Source organism: Prionailurus bengalensis, chromosome B4 (genome assembly GCF_016509475.1).
Source record: "Prionailurus bengalensis isolate Pbe53 chromosome B4, Fcat_Pben_1.1_paternal_pri, whole genome shotgun sequence".
Lineage (NCBI taxonomy): Eukaryota > Metazoa > Chordata > Mammalia > Carnivora > Felidae > Prionailurus > Prionailurus bengalensis.
The window spans coordinates 105361144-105383475 of NC_057358.1; the positions used below are offsets into that span (position 1 = coordinate 105361144).

The 22332-nt window shown below is 39.0% G+C and overlaps 1 protein-coding gene across 2 annotated transcripts in view; it reads left to right on the top strand.

The window, feature by feature from the left end:
• METTL25 (methyltransferase like 25) overlaps positions 1-15659 on the top strand; it is a 161125-nt gene extending 145466 nt beyond the window's left edge. Inside the window, exons 13-15 of one of the 2 annotated variants that reach the window (XR_006294400.1) lie at positions 7371-7477; positions 8729-8817; positions 14130-15659. The gene's annotated coding sequence lies outside the window, so the exon portion shown is untranslated. The remainder of the gene's footprint in view (positions 1-7370; positions 7478-8728; positions 8818-14129) is intronic. The other variant, XR_006294401.1, reaches the window with a different exon arrangement.
• The last annotated feature ends 6673 nt before the right edge of the window (positions 15660-22332 follow it).

Here is a 22332-nt window from a genome sequence, read left to right on the forward strand (position 1 = left end):
CATATTCAGTCCAAAGGTGTTGCATAAGCCCCTTCCTGGCAAGCAGGAATACATCATCAATTTCTTTGACAGTTTTGAAAGTCTACTATTCAAATTGCTCTTTCACCATCCCAGTCTCCATGGAAGGTTCCAATATGTTAACATAATTCCAGACTCACTATTCTCAAATGTGCTGGCATCTGAGCAGCTCTCTGTGAAGGAGTCTTCTTGAGTGGCCAGATCTGTTTAAAAAATTTTGGAGGTGACTCCAACATTATATTTCTCTTACACACGTACATACCATTCATACAGAGTGTCCTTGGCAACTACTCAATTTTTAAAAGGTTTTTTAAACTCCAAAACGACATGATGGGTTATAATAATAATGCCAAGTAAATATTTATTGAGTGCCTGTGTCACACTAGGTGCTGTTCGAAGCACTTTATTAACTTATTCAGTCCTCACAATAATCCTAAGAGGAAGGGACTATATTATTTCTGCTGCTTTACTAAAGACGAAATTCAGAAACAGAGGTCAAGCCACTTGCTCCATGTAGAAGGAGGCAGGAAGAAAGCCATGGTATGGTGAAGTCAGGATTCAAATCCAGGCATTCTGGCTTGTGACTCTAACCTCTTAATCACTGCAGCTACTGTCTTACCGTTTGATCACTTGAGGGTCTTCTGTGTTGGTCTTCCATTTTTTTCATTTCCTCTTGAGTAGAGTAAGATATTGGTGGATGCATAACCCTGTAGACCTCAAGCAATTGATGATCTTTTGGTTGCTCTGCCTCTCAGTGGGTAGGTATCATAGTCTGCCAATCAGATGGAACTCTTTTTGTAAATGGCTAGCATAATATATGGGTTTTTTTCTTAGAAAATGTTCAGTATTAAAGTGAAGGAAAATAGGTGTGCAACTAAAATTATATGTAAGGTAATTTTGAATTTTCTATCTGAAATAATAATAGATAATTCCTTTATGTTTTATACTGGAAAATTAAAGCTGAGAGTTCAATTCACTTTCCCAAAATTATCTAGCTAAAACTCGGAGATGCTAAAATATAAAATAAATGACAATTATGGACAATATTCACTCAGTGGCATGTCTAGAACAAGAGACAAGGCCCTTCTCAAACACCTCTCTTCTCATACGTAACTAACAGCTACTTCTTCATCAGTGACCACCCTCAGCCCACTTTAATGATCCTGCCCCCAATTTAAAAAAAAAAAAAAAAGCAAAACCAGTAATTGAATTTCCCTAGCTTTTTTACAACCTCCAATTTAAAACTGGACCCCATGGTTTTCAATCCTGTCTATAACCATACAATACAGGCCTAAATCCTATAAGAAGCTCCTAAAAACTCTACAGAGTCAACCTACAATTCCTCTGGAGTGCATTCCCTTGGCTGCAGTAAGTGAAATAAATCTAACTTGGACTACAGGTTTTTTTCCTATGCTCTTTGGTTGATGGGCTGTAACAGTTGTCTAGACCATCTGACTAGATGAAAGGTGGTGCTAAGGTACACTGAAGAGTAATATTTGGGAGAAAACTGACAATTCCATTTTGAATATATTGAGTATAGAGTAATTTGAGAAGTTCAGGCAGTGTTAAAGAAGCATTGGTCTGTAAGGGTCTGTAGAGAACAAAGAGAAGCATGAATATAAGAAGTCATCAACATATAGATGGAAATTAAAGCTAGGACATGGATGAGACTACTCAGTGTAAAAAGCACAGGGAGAAAAATATGGGGAAGCTAGGACTGAGTTTTAATGACCCCAGTATGAAGATTCTATAAAGAATGAGCAACAAAGGAGGCTAAGAAAGCATATTCAGAGATAAATCAGACGAAGAATATATCATCACATGAACCACAGAAGATATTTCAGGGCCTATGGAGTGACCAATGGCTGAATTTTGAGAGATCAAGTAAAAAGAGAATGGAAAAATTCCCTTTGGAGTTCATTGATATTTTTTGTGAGAGATTTTTCATCATTTTGATGGGAGGAGAAGCCAGATTAAATGAATGAGGAGTGGGGCGCCTGGGTGGCACAGTCGGTTAAGCGTCCGACTTCAGCTCAGGTCACAATCTCGCGGTCCGTGAGTCTGAGCCCCGCGTCGGGCTCTGGAATGATGGCTCAGAGCCTGGAGCCTGTTTCTGATTCTGTGTCTCCCTCTCTCTCTGCCCCTCCCCCGTTCATGCTCTGTCTCTCTCTGTCTCAAAAATAAATAAACGTTAAAAAAAATTTTTTTTTAATGAATGAGGAGTAAGTGTGAGGTAAGCAAAGTGAAAAAAGAAAGGTCTTCCCGAAGTAGGGGCAGTGTGGTAGTGCTATATATAGTAGTTAAAAGAATGGATTCTAGAGAGAGACTGAGTTCAAATTCTAGTTGTGTCCCTCACTAGCTGTGACCTTGGTTAGGGTGCTTAACTGATTTGTGCCTCATTTTTTTCCATCTGTCAACTGGGGGAAAAACAGTAACTGACCACTTGGGGCTGTGAGAAGGAATAGATCAATTAATAGAGATCTTTATAAGTAGTTCCCTTTCAACAAGGATTAGCAATAATTATTTCAAAAACATGAGACAGCATGACTCCATAGGGGCCTGAAAGTAGATCAATGTGAATGGTGAGTATGGAGATAAGACCAAAGAGGGTGACAGGATCCTAGATATAGAAGACCTTGAATGCCAGGCTAAAGAGGTACATTTCCTCTCACGGCATAAGGATTCATTGAGGGAGTTTAAGAAGAGAGTGATATGATGATATTTCTATTTTAGAAAAACCACTCTAGTTATAGACTAGAGGATAGATTGAAGTAGAATCAGGCTAAAGGCTGGGATAACTGATAATGCCTGAATTAAGGCAGAAAGTAGAAATGGAATAGAAAATAATAGTAATTCAATGAGGTAAAATTATCATGACTTGGTTACTCATTGTGTATTTTAGGTGAGGGAGAGAATGAAGTCTAGGATACTCACCCTTTACCTCCCCCCAGATTTCTAGTTTGGGTGGCTAGCTGAGTAGTACAGCCATTTACTAGGGAAGAAAGTCTAGGGTTGCCTGAGAATTAAGATGATTATTATTCAATTCTGGATATGCTATGTCTGTGCAACACCCAAAGGATACATATAGCCAATATACAATCTAGAACCCATAGGAAAGTTAGAGCTCAAGATCCATACATGGTTGTCTAAGTTGAGCATTCCAGTGGTTACTGAGGAAGAATATCTAGAGAGAGAAGAGTACTGGTGGGGAAAAATTTATTCAGAGAATTTATCTAGGAAAATAATATCAATTGACAATAGATAAATGTTAATAAGCTTAGGGGAAGGTGGTATATGGTGAAAAAGATGGCATAGGGTAGTTGGTTTTCTCTAAAGAAGGATTTCCAGAAGGCCTCAATAGAAAACGACAGCAATGGTGGGAGAATGAGTGGGAAGGAGGAAGGATACAGCAGTATAGATGTAAGAGCATTATGGGACTAGCTGATTGGAGGTACATGTATCTTGTCCAGGTGACAAGGTGAAGGCATGTAGTTCCAAGTTTTTGGCAATTCCAACAAAGGCCAAAAGAGGCCTCTGATGGTGACTTTCTGTGTATGCTAATTACCTCATGTCAAGTGAGCTGTACTCACATTTCACGACCCATCTCAAACGTCACTGTCTTTGGAGCTCTTCCCCCAAGTGACCTTAGCAGGCTTAATTTTTCCTTCCTCTAAGTTTCCACAGTATATTAGCATACCTGTATCATTGTAAATAAAACATTCCCACTGTACAGTGGAATTCAAAGACATGTAAATGATTTCCCCAAGGTGACCCAGGTTTCCTGACCCCCAAGATCAGTACTGTTCCATTATATCCCTGCTCCCTTTCTCCAGGGACAGGGAGGAATCTCATGACTATAAACTTTTAGCCACTACAAGGGTTTATTCATTTAGTTAAGAAGTGTATAAAGGCTGTGTTGGATAAATAAGGTTTGCTTTAGAACCTATGTTCTGATTGCCCAGTAGAGGTCTTATGCCAGGATAACCCAATGCAGACCGGAATCTGACATATTTGGATACTGGCTTGTCATTCTAACTCAAAGGCAAGACCCTGGTTATGAGAATATAATGGATATAGGCAGGATGTTAAAAAAAAAAACAGTAGGAGAATGATTAGACTCAAAAAAAATTTTTTTAGTAAGTAAATAACATTGGGCCTTGAATTAGAAAGCCTGTTCTGTTCTTGGTTTTGGCACAAGGTGTATGACCCTGTGCAAGTCACTTCACCTCTCCAGGTCTGTTCCCTTATTTATGTTATGAGTTAGAGTTGATGATTTCTAAGATATCTTTTAAGTGGCCCTGTCACCATAGTCACAGCTAGGTGACTGGGTGGACTGGGTGGACTGCCCCAGCCTGCTGGCAGAGCTGGCAAAAACCCCAGTAAACAACATCACGGATCATTCCAGGACAAGGTGTGCTGTGAAGCAGGTCTGCCAGTAGCCTGGCTTTCCCTGGTGAGCTGCACTCAACAGCAGAGCCTACTCAGTCTTAAAAGGACTATGACAGTTACCCTACCTTTGATTTTCTGTGGGATCCCTTAGGGAGATCTCAGTATCTGCAGGAACATAAGATTATCAATTACCTCATAGGGAGGACATGAGATGAGCAGGAGTGAAGACAGAGAGACTTTGCAGAGTAGACTTCAATGCCCTTTGCCAACCTTTTACATTTCCTACAAATCACCCACAATGCTTCTCCTGCCCTTCTTCCCACAGTCTCATTTAAAGAGATCCTTTCTAGGCGTGTCTGGGTGGTTCAGTCAGTTGGGTATCTGGCTTTGGCTCAGGTCATGATCTCACAGCTTGTGAGCTCAAGCCTCGCATCAGGCTCTGTGCTGACAGCTCAGAGCCTGGAAGCTGTGTCTTCCACTCTTTCTCTCTGCCCCTCCCCCGCTCACTCTCTGTCTCTGTCTCTCAAAAATGAATAAACATTAAAAAAAAAATTTAAAGAGATCTGTTCTAGGGGCGCCTGGGTGGCTCATTTGGTTAAACAACTGACTTCAGCTCAGGTCATGATCTTGTGAGTTCTCGTGATCTTCATGGGTTCGAGCCCCATGTCCGGCTCCATGCTGACAGCTCAGAGCCTGGAGCCTGCTTTGGATTCTGTGTCTCCTCCTCTCTCTGCCTCTCCCCTGCTTGTGCTCTGTCTCTAAAATAAATAAAGATTAAAAAATTTAAAAAAAATAGAGATTATTTTCTAAAATAAAAATAATAAAAAATAAAGAGATCCTTTCTTTTTCTAAGGGTAGTTCTTTTCTCTGTGCCCATAAGTCCAGACCCACTGTTCTACTCCAGAACAAGGGCAGATACCTAAAACAATAAAATATATGTTTGAGAAGAGGAAAACAAGGACAACTACCACTAGACTCTGTGTCTTGTATCAATATCATCACCCTCCCCTTCCTTGCCTTTATATTACAAAGTTTGAGGTTAAGATCCTTGTTGATGGGAAGCCACAACTCCATGTCTCCACGTTATGCCTTCATTTATTACCAACTCACAGCAGCCAGAGGCTTCTCCACCATCCCAGCAACTGGCCAGTGCCTAGCTGGCATCCATATCATCAGATCCAAAGGACTCTTTTTTTTTTTTTTTTGACATTTATTTATCTTTGAGAGACAGAGACAGAGCACAAGTGGGAGGGGCAGAGAGAGAAGGAGACACAGAATCTGAAGCAGGCTCTAAGTTCTGACCAAACTGTCAGCACAGAGCCAGACACAGGGCTCAAACCCACAAACCATGAGATTGTGACCTGAGCCAGAGTCAGTTGCCCAACTGACTAAGCCACCAAGTTACCCCATCAAAGGATTCTTTCTTGATCATGCTATGGTATCTGCCATTGTGGAAAACTACCACCTTTATTTAAACTTTCTTAAACTACAGATGTCATTCAACCTGACATTTTTTTTTACTCATCACCCCATATCTTCAGCCAAAGGGGTGAGACTGGGCAGCCGTATTTTATATCAAAGACCACAGGTGATAGGAGTGGGAGTACACACCTGGTCAAGGCAGCTTAGATCCCTGATGTGACCTGGCTCAAAAAGAAGGGTCAGACCTATCAGATTCTCTTTTTCTCAGGAATGTGAAATAAAAAACACTTTGGCATTTTTGGCATAGGAGCTAATAGGTCATGATGTATAAAGAGATTCTGGAGGCAATGTTTGACCACGTGAGGCCAAAATTATAAGAGTTAGAAACTATGAATGAGCAGAGGAAAAGATCCTGAGAGAGAAGAGATAAAGCCAATACAGAGAGTAATGAGCTGTAAGATTCAGGGAGGTGGAGGGAACTTCTGACCTCCAAGACCTTCCTTCCTGGAAACCAACAGCTTCTCTAGAGTTTTCTCCTTCCACTATTTATTCTCTCCCCCATTCTTTGAAGACTATTCTCTATTTGTTCTTTAAGTATTAGGGGTTTGTTGTTGTTGTTGTTGTTGTTTTCCCTTTGAGGACTCTGACCTTGGACCTTTTTCAATCTACACACTTTCAAAGAAACATGGTTATGGCTTCCAAAACTGCCTGTATCTGATGATGCTCACTCAGATCTTAATTTCTAGGCTAGCTCTCTCTCCTGAATCTCTCTCCTGAGCTTTTGGCCACGTTTACCCAACTGCCTAATGGACATTGCCGTTCCCCACCTCAAAATCAACATGTCTAAAATTAAAACTTTCCTGCCAAACCCACTTTTCCTCTGATACTGCTTTTCAGTGAAGGAAACTTGCAGCTGAAAACCAAAATCACCCTAGACTTCTCTCTCCTTCCAATCCATTTGGACATTAAGTCATTTTCATGCATCCTCTTCTACTTCTCTTCACTGCTTCTCCTCTCCAGTCCCGCTGCTACTAAGTTCAGGGCCTCATAGCTGCCCTCCTGGTTTTCTTGGTGTTTAAACTCCTATCCCTGCCTGTAACTCTTCTGTGGCCTTCCCACTGTATTAAAGGAAAATCCAAACTCTTTAGCATGGCATCAAAATCTTCCATGATGCTTTTCCTGGTTACTTCATCAATAGAATATTCTGCCAAACTCCATCCAACCACAGTTCAAGGTATCCGGACTTTTTGTGACTCCAACAACATCTCAAGTGTTGCCTCTGTCTGGACTCCTCTCACCGATCCCTCTTCCAGGAAGGCTAACATCCCTTTCTCTTCCAGTCAACACTTTTCCTAAGTCATCCTTCAATATTTATGATCCTGCCTCCACATATAAATCACTATCTTTTTTTATTATGTCCCAACTATACTCTGACCAGATGTATATGACTTTATGACATTTACTTTTAAAATGTTTGTATTCCTCTACTTAATCTGGAGGGGCAGAAAATATATCATTTTTACTGTTTGTCCTATGCCTAGCAATGAACATGTTCAGAAGATGCTGTGGAGGAAAGGGAGGAAATGAATACACTGATCCTCCATGGGATAAAACTGGCTTATCCTCTGACAGAAAAGACTAATGCCAGGTAAGTGAAGTCATGAAATTTTATGGTCATAATTAAAAATGCCTACCAAACAAGGAAAGATGAGCAAGAAAGTGCACCATCCTCTTCTTCAGAAAGTGTAATGTCACCTCAAGTAATTGGAAGCAGAAACCTCTCAAAGGTTCCCATAATGATAACTAAGAAAAATGCAGCATTTTCCCAGACTAAACAGAAGCCCTCAAAAATATAAAGATTTGGGGGACGTCTGGGTGGCTCAGTCAGTTAATTAAGCACCAACTTCAGCTCAGGTCATGATCTTGCAGTTTGTGAGTTCTAGCCCCAAGTCAGGCTCTGTGCCTACAGCTCAGAGCCTAGGATTCTGTGCCTCCCTCTTTCCCTGCCCCTCCTCTGCTCACGCTCTCTCTCAAAAATAAATAAACATTTAAAATATATATACATATAAAGATTTTACGTCTACATTCCTATCCTTGAGAATATCAAGGATATGAGGCTGGAAATTGCTCCATTTAGACCCTGATAAGGTGAAAATGGAGCCCATCACAGGGAATGGTCCCAGTACCCTGGCAGAAAGAGGCAGGAAACACTCTGTCACAGCTGAGAACTGTGCTAAAGAGTCAATTAGTCCCTAATTAGCTAAGCAGCCCCTGATGCTACCCGGCTTGAGAAAATGCTTGAGGACAGTTTAAATAGGAATGTCTCTTAGTAACAATCTCTGTTTAAAATGTAATAAATGACTCATTCAATCCAGGATGGGAGAGGACCTGGCTGCTCTAGACTGGGGTCCTCTGGGCTATGAGTCTAGTCTCAGGTGTCTCTACCCTTTGCCCATTCTGTCTCAGTGCCACCTACCTGTCTAGGACTGAAGGAAACTGGCTAAAACTTGGGAGGCACACTAAGACAGCCTGGGGAGGACACACTATAGAAGGCACAGGAAATAGGGAGGGGTCCTTGCAAAAAGGGCTCCATTGGCCAAGGGCTCAGCACTTGACAGCTTCTAGGGGGAAAAGGACCTGAGAGAAAGAACTTTTGCCTGTCAAATAGACACACAAGCTGAATATTCCAATCAAGAGCGGGAAGGTACTTTGGCTTCTACATTGTGAAAATGATTGTCTTCCTTGACACATCCTAAGGGAGAAAAGGGTAGGCAATGCGTAATTCTTCCCTTGGCTGCTCTGTCCCAGGGCTCCAGGCAGAGTTGAGCTGGATGCTTGCTCACATTTCCTGTGTGAAATAGTCTCTTCACATTCTAGTTCCTGCTTTCTTATTCTCCAGATTTCCTCAGAGAATAATGTGTGTGTCAATTCCTGTGGGAAACATTTGCTGATATTCTGCCCACACCTCCACCGCCACCCAAGTGAAGGGTAAGAACATCATCTAGGTCACTCCCATGTGTGCTCATTGGAGCACACAGATTGTAAATTGCAATGCCTGCTTCATTATCTGCCTAGTACAACCTAAGTTCCTCAAAGGGAGGAACCATGTGATATACCTTTGAATCTCCAGATTCTGACCTGGAGCATTGTCTAATCTCACATGTTTAATAAAGGTTTATTGAACCTTTCTTAATAAGGTGAAATAGTATATAATATTATGTTATATTATATTTTTATATAATATAAGATGAAATAAGGCAGGACTGGTAATACAGCAATATTCTAAACTGAAGCAATAAAGACACTTTAAATGGGAGACAACCCAAGTAATAGGTCTGTGAAATAGGAATACAGAAGGCAAATCTACACCATTTCTGTGCCATGGAGCCCTTTGCCAATCTGGAAATGTCTTTGGGCCCCTTCTCAAGCATTCTCTTTTAAAGACATAGTAAAATACATAATATGACAAAGGAAACCAATTATATTGAGATCGTTACTGAAAGAACTTTTTAAAATTATAATTTAGTAATATGTGTTTATTAACTCAGAATAACAAGGTCAAGTGGAAGTTCTAAAAACTATAATTTTTAAGTAACAATAAATGTCAACAATGATGAGGTTTTTGGGGTGATAGGGGGGTTTGTGGGGCGAGCCGAAGGCCAAGAAAGAATTCTTAAAGAAGTATTTGGTGCAAAAAGATGATTTTATTGAAGCACAGGGACGGACCTATGGGCATGCCCCAGGACCATGAAGAGACACTGGTTATATACTATGGAGCTGGGGGAGGTGAAGTCCTGGGCGAGTTTCCAGTGAGATTTTCACATGCTAAAGACTCACAGGATATTGGAGGCCTACCTACTGTCAAGCTAGGGTTGTTTTTCCCTCTAGCAACACATTAGCACTAAAGACAGTAGGGAGTTCCTGGAGAAATATTTTACTCTGCCAGCCTCAAGTATATGTCAGTGGACTGCAGGTTATAAGGAAATTTAGTTCTATCTGCCATTTCCTTCTGGCTTTGTTTCCCACATCACTATGGAGGGGAGACTTAGGTCTTGCAGGACTATGATTTCTATCAGGTAGCCTGGGGGGGGGGGGGAGGGAGCGGTTTGCAGACTGTCAACGTTCCTTATGCTCCCTCATCAAACAATATTTGAAGATATCGGCCATAACAGCAATGTGACATGAAAATATCTGTACCTTCTACTGGCAAGAGGTGCAGATACTGCAGTACCCCTGAGGTTTGTTGTCCACATTTGTGGGAACACTGAATTTCAGTTAGTGATGAGTGAAAATAAAGAAATACATTTTCTCCAAGAGGCAAGATCATGGATGCCCTGAATTCGTGGATTCCGTGAGTTCAGTAAACCCCCTGTCTGTGGAACACAGGAAAACAGAACACCTAAAGTAACAACCAAGAATAGCAATTCTTTCATCTCAAATCAGTGCAGGCCTCTACCTACACTATATAGTACACAGCTGTTTCAGAGGTGCTTAGGCTTATGAAGGATATGAATATCCACTTTACATAAAATGTAACAGTTTATAAGGCTTACTATAAAACTACAGTAATAACAGCAGGGTGGTATTTGTTTAAAGATACTTATATAGATGAATGACGCAGACCTAGTGAGTTCAGAAATCGACCCACACCTGTTCAGTCAGTTGACTTTTGACAAAGGGGCCAAAGCAATTCAATGGGTTTAAATACTTTTTTCAACAAGCATTGCAAACAATTGGATATCAAAAAAGCTTAACCCTCACCACATATCACATATAAGAAGTTACTTGAAATGGATCTTTGACCTGAATGTAAAAAAAAACACAAGAAGAAAACATAGGAAAAAATATTTGTGATCTTTTGTTAAGGAAAGATTTCTTAGGTATGAAAAACTGGAACCATAGTGAAAATTTTACAAATTGGACTTCATAAAATTTAAAATGTCTGCTCTTCAAAAGACACTATTAGGAAATGAAAAGATAGGACACAGATTGGTAAAACAAGCAAAATTTGCAAAGCTCCTACCTGATAAAGAGCTCATATGCAGAGTACATAATTACACAAAAACCTTAGTAGATAGAAAGGCAAAAGATTTGAACACCTATTTCACCAAAGAAGATGTGCAAATGGCAATGTCCATATGTAAAAATACTCAACATCATTAATCATCAAGAAAATATTAATTAAAAGCACAAGGAGATACCACTATACAAACATTCAAATGATTAAATTAAAAGGGTTGATAATACTGTTAGAGACCACGTACAACAACTAGAGCTCTAAAAATTGTTCATACAAAGGCAAATGATACAGTTATTTTGGAGAACAGTTTGGTAGTTTTTTATAAGTTAAACATACACTTCCCATATGACCCAACAATTCCATTCATAGGTATTTACCCAAGAGAAATGAAAACATATGTCCACACAGCAAATGTTAATAGTTGCTTCATTCATGTAGCTGAATGTCTATCACCAGCAGAATGGATAAAAATATTATGATATATTCATACAATGGGATACTTAACAACAAGCAGTGAATTACACACGCATGCAACAACATGGATGAACTTCAAAAGCATTACACTGAGTGACTAAGTGAAATATGCCAGACACGATAGACTGCATTCTGTATGGTTCGATTTACATGATATTCTAGAAAAGACAAAACTATAGAAACAGAAAATAGATTGATCACTTCTTGCCAATGGGCTGTGGGTAAAAGGAAGGGATTGTCTACAAAGAGGTATAAGGGAACTTTCTGGGGTGCTGAAAATATCCCACATTAGTTAATTTGGGTAGTGAATACACAATTTCTATGTTTGTCAAATTCAGTAAACAGTATACTTATAAAGGGTGGATATTGCTGCATGTAAACTGTATGTCAATAAAACTGGACTTTAAAAAAATTCTAAAGTTTTATCAGAGAGAAATTATAAATGATGTTTTGTGACTAGAACTAAATTGTCCTTTCAGAGAATTCAGTTTTAGGATTTTCCCCCCAAATGAAAGGCATTTGTGCATACTCTACAGACAGGAACAGATGCATTGGCTCACTATCTTATTGAGTTTGTACGCTATTTGGAAACTGAATTGCTTTGACAAATTACTTGCTAGGCAAGAAAAGCATTAAGGGATTATTTATCCACCATGATTTCAAATTTTTCCCTAATGATAAAATCACTTGAAATAAAAGAGGGCAGCCAAAGTAGTTTTACTCAGGGAGATACTGTTTCATACATAGACATGTACAAAAGAGTATAAGCAAGAAAAGGAAATATACTCTAATTTTGAAATTTTTAAACTTACTTTAAATGTTATGATAATAGCAAACAATTTTAATGCTAAATAGCACATATTTCAGATTTCCTTATAAGTGCTTCTCAACTTAAAGACTTGAAATCACATGTGAATGTGGGTGTTTAAACTTCACTTTACAAATTGAATCTTTACCTCTCAGACCACTTTAATACCCATTTTAATGCTGTTTGAGGATTCTGTTAGATTGTATCACTGTTTTTACTTGTTTATGTGCTCTAATGTTTTCCTGCTGTGCTATAGAACATTTTGCTTTAATAGGATTCTATGTATTTCAAGAATTTCTTTGTAAGTGATGTGCCTTTCAAAAAAAGCAAGGAGAAGCTTCAAAATCTTCATAAAAGCAATGTCCTTCATTCACTTGTTGATAGAACATTAACATTATCTGCCTTATCTGAAGTAATTTATTTTCATTCACAGTTCATAGAATGTAGAACCACCACTTATTTTAAATGAGTTTGTATGTAACCGTCAAATTAAATGAGTTAATTTTTACCTTTGGGCCTTTTCAACGTATCGTCATAATAATAGTTGTTTTAATGAATGGCGATAATTTACTTTATATTTTTACTTAGTTTTTTTGCCAGAAAGACCAAACTAACTTCAAATATTTTTCCTTTTTTCCAAAGATATGCTTGATCTCCAAGTAAGTATTTATTCTATTTACAGGAGGTCTATTCTTTCATATAACTAGATCTGCTGCTAATACAGGAACCACTAGCCACATGGCATTATTTAAATTAATTAAAATGAAATAAAACTAAAATTTTCAGTTTCTTGGTCACACTAGACAAATTTCACGTGGTCAGTAGCCATATGTGGTCTGTGGCTATCCTGCGGGAGATCACAGATATGCAATATTTTCATCACTACTATTCTACTGGACAGAGCTGATCCAAATCAAAGTCAGGAAACTTTTTTCTTAAAGGCCCAAATAGTAAATATTTTAGAATATATGGGCCAACAAGCAAAACTGAGGTTGCTATTTAGGTACTTAAAAAACATTTGAAAAATAGGTCCATTTAAAGATAGAAGGAAAAAACAAGCATTCTTAACTTGATGGCTACACAAAGCAGGCAACAGGCTGTATATCTTTCAGTCCTTGATTCATTAACCACATCTTTATCGAGCACATCCATGTTTTAAGCAAAGCTAAATATTAAGCAAAGCATAGTGAAGAAAACCTAGTTCCAGCTTCAGAACATAATAGGAAAGGCACTATAACAAAAATTGCACAATTAATCAATTATTATAATATAACAAATAAAATGATAGAGATAAACAGGGTGTTATAAAAGGAAGTAACAGAAGAACCTAAAGCCGTGTGAAAGATTGACTAATTCTAAAAATTATACATTATCTGCAACTAATATTATTTTGTAATATATGGCATCTACTGTTTATTGTAGACTTTCTAGGTGACCCATGTGAGAAAGATGCTATAAAAATTGATAAATCTAGGTAATATTTCTAAGTGGATTTATGTTTAAATATATAACATTCCTACATACCATCTGTTTTATATATGTGAAGTAATAGCACATCTAAAAATTATATTTGCTAAAATAACACTCATTGATGTTTGGTGTTTTATTTTCCTTTACTAGAATCTTTTATAAGAATAAAAATGTATAAGCAAAATGCTTCCTTGTAACTGGAAAAACTGGCCACAAGTTAACTCCTAAAATGGCCCCAATATCCTATTAATTGCTTATACCAAAATTCAAATTGAACCCTTCACTAAACAATACAATGCGATGCACATAAAACTAGGCCAGTTCAACAGCTTTTTTAGAACGTACCATTTTTTTCATTTATGAGAACTCAGCATGCAAATCACGAAACCACAACAAAATAAAAATATATACTATACCCTCTTCCTATATAATGGCAATGTTCCTGAAGATCATTTTGGTTTTCTGAGCCCTTTATTGCACTTTGCAGTTCATCCAAATGTTTGGATGTTCATCCATCTTTTATTGTAGTGTCAAGAACATGATATAAATCTAAATACTTCACCACCAAACATGTGAGAGACCTGAGAGAGCAGAAGCCATTCTAGACGCCACGTGCCTTGACTGACAAATAGACTAAGCCGAAGTGGTTTAGAGATCACATCATGTGACATATATCTGCTTTGTTTTGATAAATAAACCTAGAACTGTTAAAATATGGCCGATTACACATTGAGATGAGGGTGAAATAAAGAGAATGGAATATTTTCTGAGGTCATAACATTCAGTATTAATTCTACAATTTCACTATAATTAACGGGCCCAGGAGCAAATCCTTCTGCTGATCAGGTTTGAGTCGCTCTTTTACGGTGACAAATGAAGCACACCAAGAAAGTAAAATTTGACATTCCCTTCATGGCTTCTTAGAACAATGCATGTTGGAATGAAGCAGAAAATAGTGGAGTTTAAAGACAAATTAAAAAAAGAAAAAGAGAAACAGTGACTGAATCCATCAAGACAAGATTCCACTTTTGAATGTCTACGTGCAGCTCGGCTCTCCCATTACCTCTGCATAATTTTCAGCAGGGAGCTGTTATTCTTTAATGCAACCCTGTATATAAATTAAAGATTATGGCTCCCTCAAGGCAAATATCCTGAGTTCATCTTTACTGAAAGAGAAAAAAAAAATGTCATACCTTCTTAATCCAGAAGATTGAAGGTCCCACACAGGAATCAGTTCTTAATGTCATCTGGGATGGAGTCATATTGACAACTAGCAGACATCTTCCTCATGGAGCATGGGACTTCTTCTGAGCACCCAGTGGCCAATCCATAGATGAGCTCATCCTGTGCCTCTTCCATCTGAGATCCCTTCTGTCTCTGGGAAGGAGCCCCGCGCTCTTTACTCACACAGTACCATCACCACTGAAGCTGGGGGTACTCCTCTGATGGTTTCCATTTGCTGGAACGTTTGACACAGGCGTTGGTGCTTGTACAGAGGTGGAAGGGGGACACGGTTGGCTGCTGGGGTCATAGGAGGTGGTGAGGTGGGAGTAATTAGCTGCCTTGAATCTACACCTGGCTTTGTTTCTGTATAGAACCTGTATTAGTTGGATCAGTGTGTCCTGATTCTTGAGATCTCAACCATATCAAAATGTCATTTGGCCCAAGTCCAGACTCTGTACTTGCATTTCTAATGTTCCACCGTAACCATCTATCACTGAGACCCATCACATTTCCTTTTGATTACTCTAGCCCAGAAGAAAGCTAAAACATTTTCTGGGATCTCTTTTTCCCAGCGGGAGCTCTCTGCTTCATTCGAGAACAGTTCTCAAACCCTAACCTAAATGATGGCCAACCATTGCCAGCATATTTCGGAAAGTGGTTCTCCTTTCTCTGGAATTTTTGTTTATGCTATTTCCTTACTTTCTGATACCATTAAAAATATGTGTTTTGTAGTTTATTTGCCTTTTTGTGGTTTTGCAGTCAATGTGTTGGCTTGCCATGACCTACTACATCTTGCCTGAAAGCAGACCTATTAAATTTATTTTTACATGCTGACATGTTTAATCTACCTCATTAATGCTTCTGTTCTATACAGCAAAAGAGAAGCCTATCACAATGTTGTCTCTCTGGTGAAGGGACAGAAATGAGTATAAAGTCGTGCTTTACAGAATTTGGAAACAAAGTATAATCATTTTCACTGGTATATATTTGAAGATACCACAAAAAGACACAAAACTGTTTTTAAAAAATTAAAAGCAGACAAAAAGCAAAGTTGAACGTTGTCCAGTAGTGATGACCTATCTGTTTTAATTCAATAGTGACAAATTCCTAAAGTTTAAATATATTTCTTATTACATATTCATACATTTTATTAAGATATTTATTTTATTAATAAAATATTTAGGAATCTTTCTGCCCTCACTTGTGTCCTTTGAAGCTTTGAGCAGCAGGACTGTTCACTGAGGAAAAGATTGGAGTGTGTTACCTGTTTCCACGCACCCCCCCGCACGTCCACCTCACATGCACACACCACCCACATACGTAGACAAGTGGCACTTAATTGCATGTGAAGTTTGTCACCCTCCCCTATTCTGTTGGGTGCTTTAGGGGAACAGGGCAATACTCTCACCTATTGTTTTGTGATTTTTTAAATTTTTTTTTCAACGTTTATTTATTTTTGGGACAGAGAGAGACAGAGCATGAACGGGGAAGGGGCAGAGAGAGAGGGAGACACAGAATCGGAAACAGGCTCCAGGCTCTGAGCCATCAGCCCAGAGCCCGACGCAGGGCTCGAACTCACGGACCGCGAGATCGTGACCTGGCTGAAGTCGGACGCTTAACCGACTGCGCCACCCAGGCGCCCCTGTTTTGTGATTTTTTAAATGACCTTTTTATTTTGGAATAATTTTCCATTTACAAAAAAAGTTGCAAAAATAGAGTTCCCATATACTTATCACCCAGTTCCCTCTAATGGTAACATGTCACATTCCCATGGTGTATTTGTCCAAACTAAGAAGCCAACATTGGTACATTACTATTAACTCCAGGCTTTATTCATATTTCAACAGTTTTCCACTAATGTATGTTTTCTGTTTTAGGATTGAGTCCAGGATACGGCCTTCTATTTAGTGTTTTGTGATTTTGTTTCAACCGATGTTTTGTAAAGTTCCACATTTAAGAATTCGATGTCCTGTTTGTGCTTATATACAATTACTGAATGTTCATCTGAAAATTGTTTTCGAGTGCAAAAGTGCCGTGTTTTTCACACTCCAAACTCCTAGGCAGGCCTCTGAAGACAACTTGTCCTTTATTTATGACACTATATATTAAACTAACTGAAAATCTTCAAAATAATGCTTACTTTGTGCAGAGTCCATGAACTCCAACCAGAACACATAAAAGTCAAATTTGAGCAATAAATTTTGATTGATTCTGAAGTACCATTTAAGGCACTATTTTCTGAATAGATTTTTGTGGAAAATATTTTTAAATATCGTTTTATAAAAAATTATTTCCTATAGGATCTGAAAGGTCTTTAGGTAGATTTTTAGGAAAATGTCTGAACACTTTAAATACTATTTCAGATTGCCAGAATGACAAATTGTTTAATTATTTTATTACAGTGATTTATCACTCAAGTTTCAGTACTCTGATCATTATTTTTTTCACTTCAACTAAACAACTGGCATTTTTCTGTTTTGTTCTTCTTGTGTACTCTGAAGCACTTTCAAATTAAAAAAAAAAAGAGGTTTTTATCTAGGGGCCATTAGTGAATGTGCATAAGCCATTATATTGAGTGAAATAAGCATTGTGTGATTGAAGATTAAATAAGGGAATGGATTATGGTTCCATTAAAGACACAAAGATATTCCTGGAAAAACTATGAAAATATGCTTTTCCATTAAGGAAAAACACTTATCAGCAGGGCCAGTCTGGGTAGAGATTGCCTACTATAATAGAAAGCAGATATTTCTTATACATGAGGAGGGCATTAGGCTTGAGCATAGTGTAACTGTCTGTTAGGTAGGACTTCAATTTCTGAAAGTTAAACTTGTAACTCACATCAGCCACAGATGACTAAAGCTGACACCAGTTCAAGGGGGCAGCCATGATTCTCCTTAAAGGTGGAAACGTTTGGAATTAAGACGATTTAGCCTAAAGAGAAAATGACTTAAGTAAGGGTCACACATTTATGGCTTGAAGTTTTATTTTGTTTGGCCCAGACAGTGTGTTTGTTTATTTGTTTTAATTTCAGTGGGGCATTCCCTCTCTGGCTGAACCCAGTCCCCACCACACATGATGGTTTTCTTGCCCTGTGGCTACCAGTTACCACCACAGTTTACACAATGTTCCTGTAAGAAAATGGCTCTGTTTCCACGGTGTTATTCAAAGTAGAAAAAGGAACTGTGTTTGAGAAGCCAGTGTTCTCCTTGCATTGATGTTTTTAATTGGCCCTGAGGATATTTGACCTCATGACCCTGGTAGAAAGGTGCCATAATATTCATCTGAAGGTAGTGGGCATTCCCCTGATTTTGAAGTTGTAATTAAGATTGGAGTCCAAACATACTATTTTTTACCTTTATCTCTTGCAGAAACGGCTTAGTGTTTTTAAGCCCAGACTCTGCAGCTGGACTGCATCAGTTCATATCCCCACTCTGCTGTTTATAATTATGTGTCCTCAGGCAGGCACTTAACTATTCCTCAGTTTCCTCAACTGTAAAAGGAGGGTAAATATAGGTCCTGCACACAGAGTTGTTGTAAGGCTTCCATGGGTCGACGCGTGGGAAACACTGAAAACAGGTCTTGATATACAGAACGTGCCACCAGAGTGTTAGCTATTGTAGTTGTTACTCATTTTCTGACTGTGCTCATGTAGAATATATTTTACATTGGTCACATAACCTCCTAATTTCTAAGTGACCGATAAAAAGAAACTCATCACGGTGTCTGGCCCTCCCCCACACTTTGTGCCTCCATGTGGCAGCACCAGCTCCAGGGTGTTGCATATTAAAGGAGGTAAATAACAACGGTGAATAAAATACATTCAGAAATGACAGGGACCTTAGAGATCATCTAGTCCAGGAGTTGGCAAACTTTTTCTGGAAGGGGACAGATTGAAAATATTTTGGCTTTGTGGCCATATGGCTTCTGTGGCAGCTACTCGACCTGGCTGTTGCAGCACAAAAGCAGCTATAGATGATATGGAATGAATGGGCGTGGCTACATTCCAATAAGACTTTTGGTGGACACTCAAATTTGAATTGTATATAATTTTTACATATCATGAAATATTATACTTCTTTTGATTTTTTTTCCAACCATTTAAAAATGTGAAAACCATTCTTAGCTCACAGGCCATAAAAAACAGGTGGACTGCTGAACTTGGCTGACCCTTGGTCTAGTCCAAAGCTTACAAACCCCAGTGCTTTCACCTGGGAATTCCACTGGGAGATTTTTTTGTGAGAAGTAAAGCTACCTGAGCCCAACTCCAAACCCACTAAATAAAAATCTCTGGGTGGTGGGCAATGGAATCTTTGCTGTGAACATGTTCGAGGAACCACACTTTGACAAACTACCCAAGGCCTTCACGTGAATATGGAGGGACTTCATGGCCCTCTTCAAAGATTTAGAAATGATTTATGAAGGTTGAGTATTACAAGTACCACACTGCAAAACTGAATGGGATCCCTTGTGGCTTAAATTTTTTAAATTTATTCTTTATATTCTTTTATCCTTATTTTCAAATTCTCCTGCCAACAAAGGTCATTATTTTCTTTTACTATGTTGTAAGGATGTGGTAGCACCTTGAAATTACCCTAAAATAACTGCCCATTTGAGAAATCTCATTTTGTGTTTTGTCACAAAAACATGTGCATATTTTTTGACACATTCTTTGTGGTAACAAAAATAAAATGAAATAAAATCTGGATGCACCTGGGTGGCTCACTCAGTTGAGTGTTTGACTCTTGATTTCAGCTCAGGTCATGATCTCATGGTTGGTGAAATGGAGCCCTATTTCACATTCTGCACTGACAGCACAGAGCCTACTTGGGCTTCTCTCTCTCCTTCTCTCTCTGCTCCTCCCCCACTCAGTCTCTAAATAAATAAATTAAATAATAAATAAATAAATATCTGAAAACAAATGGCCTGGTGAATGAATTCTGGTGCATGCTTACTTTAAATATTATGCCTGTACTTCCCTGGAGGAAGGATGTCTATTACATACCAATAACATCCAAAAAAAGGGCAGAGGAATATATATAATATAATTCCATTTTCATTAACAAAGGAAATATTCTGGCATTTGATGACATTGGTTACCTCAGACAGTTCAGACTGGAGGGGGAAGTGGAGGATGAAAGACTATTTAACTTTTTCTTTAAATACATCTTTATTGTTTGACTTTTTATAGGAATGGTTTTAAAATAGAAAAAGTTTAAAGTGTAAATTAGAAAAAAAAATCTCTAATAACCTTCATAGTCTGTTTGGGACAAGAATCCATTTCCCCGATAAGAAAAGGAGGTCTGCTTTCTGAGACTCACCAACTCCAGCCAAGTGGAGAAAATTTAATTTATAATGTGAATCTGCCTGCAAAATCACACAATTATCATCGTTTCTTCCTAACTCAAGTCAGCAGTTGAAGAGAATCTTTGAAGTGGAACTCCGTTATATAAACCTCATTGAAAGTCAGGTAGAACCCTGACATTGAGTGAGCCCCTACTTTACTCAACAAGTAGGAAAGAGGCAGGCTATTCTGCTTTTCTGGTCCTTATTTTCAATACACAGAGAATAATTTCAATAGCCTAATGGTTTTCTCCATTACAGAAAGTTTTTTAGAAAAGTAATCCATTGAAATAGTTGCTAATTACACAGCTCCCCTTAGACTTCCGCTTTGCAATAGTGTTTTCTCAGCAACAGATTTCTTAAGAATTATGGAGAGCACGTTACCAAATGTTCATCTAAATTATTCCGTTTCATTGTGGCACAACTGTCATTTCCATGTAATTACATTCAAGCGTTAGGTAACTGATGCTTTCTTAAGAGAGGAAAATAGATGAATCTAATAGCTCTATGAAGAAGTTCAAAATTAAACACACTCAAGTTCAAAGTGAAAATTTCAAGACAAAAAGGGAAATTTCATTCTCTAATTGCAATTTATCCATTTGTGCACACAGCGTTGAGTGTCTGCATGTCAGGACCTGCGCTAGTAAGTGTGTATGTGCTATCACCCGAAGACAGCGGCTCGCCTTTTTACTCATTGAGAAAAAGGAAGCTCTGAGAAGCTGGGTAACATGCAGTCACACACTGGTAAATGCACGGAGAATTAATGCAGGTCTATGTGTGTATGTAACAAACGTTGTAGCACAGTTGCCAGTCACTGTTTAAATATGTTATGAATGGGGCGCCTGGGTGGCTCAGTCAGTTAAGTGTCCAACTTCGGCTCAGGTCACGATCTCGCGGTCCTCGAGTTCGAGCCCTGCATCGGGCTCTGGGCTGATGGCTCAGAGCCTGGAGCCTGCTTCTGATTCTGTGTTTCCCTCTCGCTCTGCCCCTCCCCCGTTCATGCTGTGTGTCTCTCTCTGTCCCAAAAATAAATAAAAAACGTTGAAAAAAAAATTAAAAAAAGAAACCCATGCAGTCAGACTCCAGAGGCCTGTTTTGACCCATCCCAACATGGCCTTTTATGTCCTAAAGGCTTTGTCGCCCCCTGCAATGGGCTGTTTTGGAAGTCAGACTGACACATAAGGACAGAAATAGAGTGGATTGGGTGCTGAAGTCAACAGCAGTGACTATAACGTTTGGAACTCTGTCATATTAAGTGACTGAAAAAAGTCCAGCTCGTTGCTTTTGGGAAAAGAGGAGGAGAGAATTTCTTGTATCATGCTATGGACTGCGTTGTTCATATGCTAAACCCTAACCTCCAACGGGACTGTATTTGGAGACAGGACCTATAAGGAGGTAATTAATGTTAAATAAGCTCATAAAGGTGGGTCCTGATACAATAGGATTAGTGTCTTATAATAACAACCTGACTGCCCCCCTCACCCCTGTCCTTCTCTTCCCTGGGGACACACAAAAAGGAGGTTGTGTGAGCAGGATGACAGCTACCTGTAAGCCAAGAGAAGAGACCTCAGAGTGAAACTGGCCTCACTGGAACCTTGATCTTGGACTTCCTGTCTCCATAAGCATGAGAAATAAACTCCTGTTGTTTAAGCCACCCAGTGTATAGTGTTTGTTATGGCAGCCCAAGCACACTATTTACATGATGGCTCTGAAAATCCTGAGGTTAATCTAATTCGGCACAGATGGATTCAGGGGCTCAAATAACAATATTAGGTTCTCAATCCCTCTCCTCCTCCCCTGCTCTCCTTTTTACCCATTCTTGTTTTTGTTTTCCTCTGAACTGACCACATTCTCAGGTCACCGTCTGCTAAGTGCCCCCGCTCCCCACAGGCTGACGTGATTCTCAGTCACTAGCTCATCCTAGTGATGCTAGTGCATAAATCCCAAGGGGAGGAACGCTTCTCTTCCCCCACAGTTCTGACAAAAGGGAACAATTGAGCCTCACTAGCTAGCTTGGGCCGGATCCCTGAACCAATCACTATGGATTGGCTAGGTCCAGGCTACTTATTTCCCCCTGGAGCAGACAGCCTGGGGGCAGCCCCTTTTGAGCTATTGGCTGGGAGTGGAGCAGGGTGGTTCCCTGGAAGAAAATCAAGATGGCTGC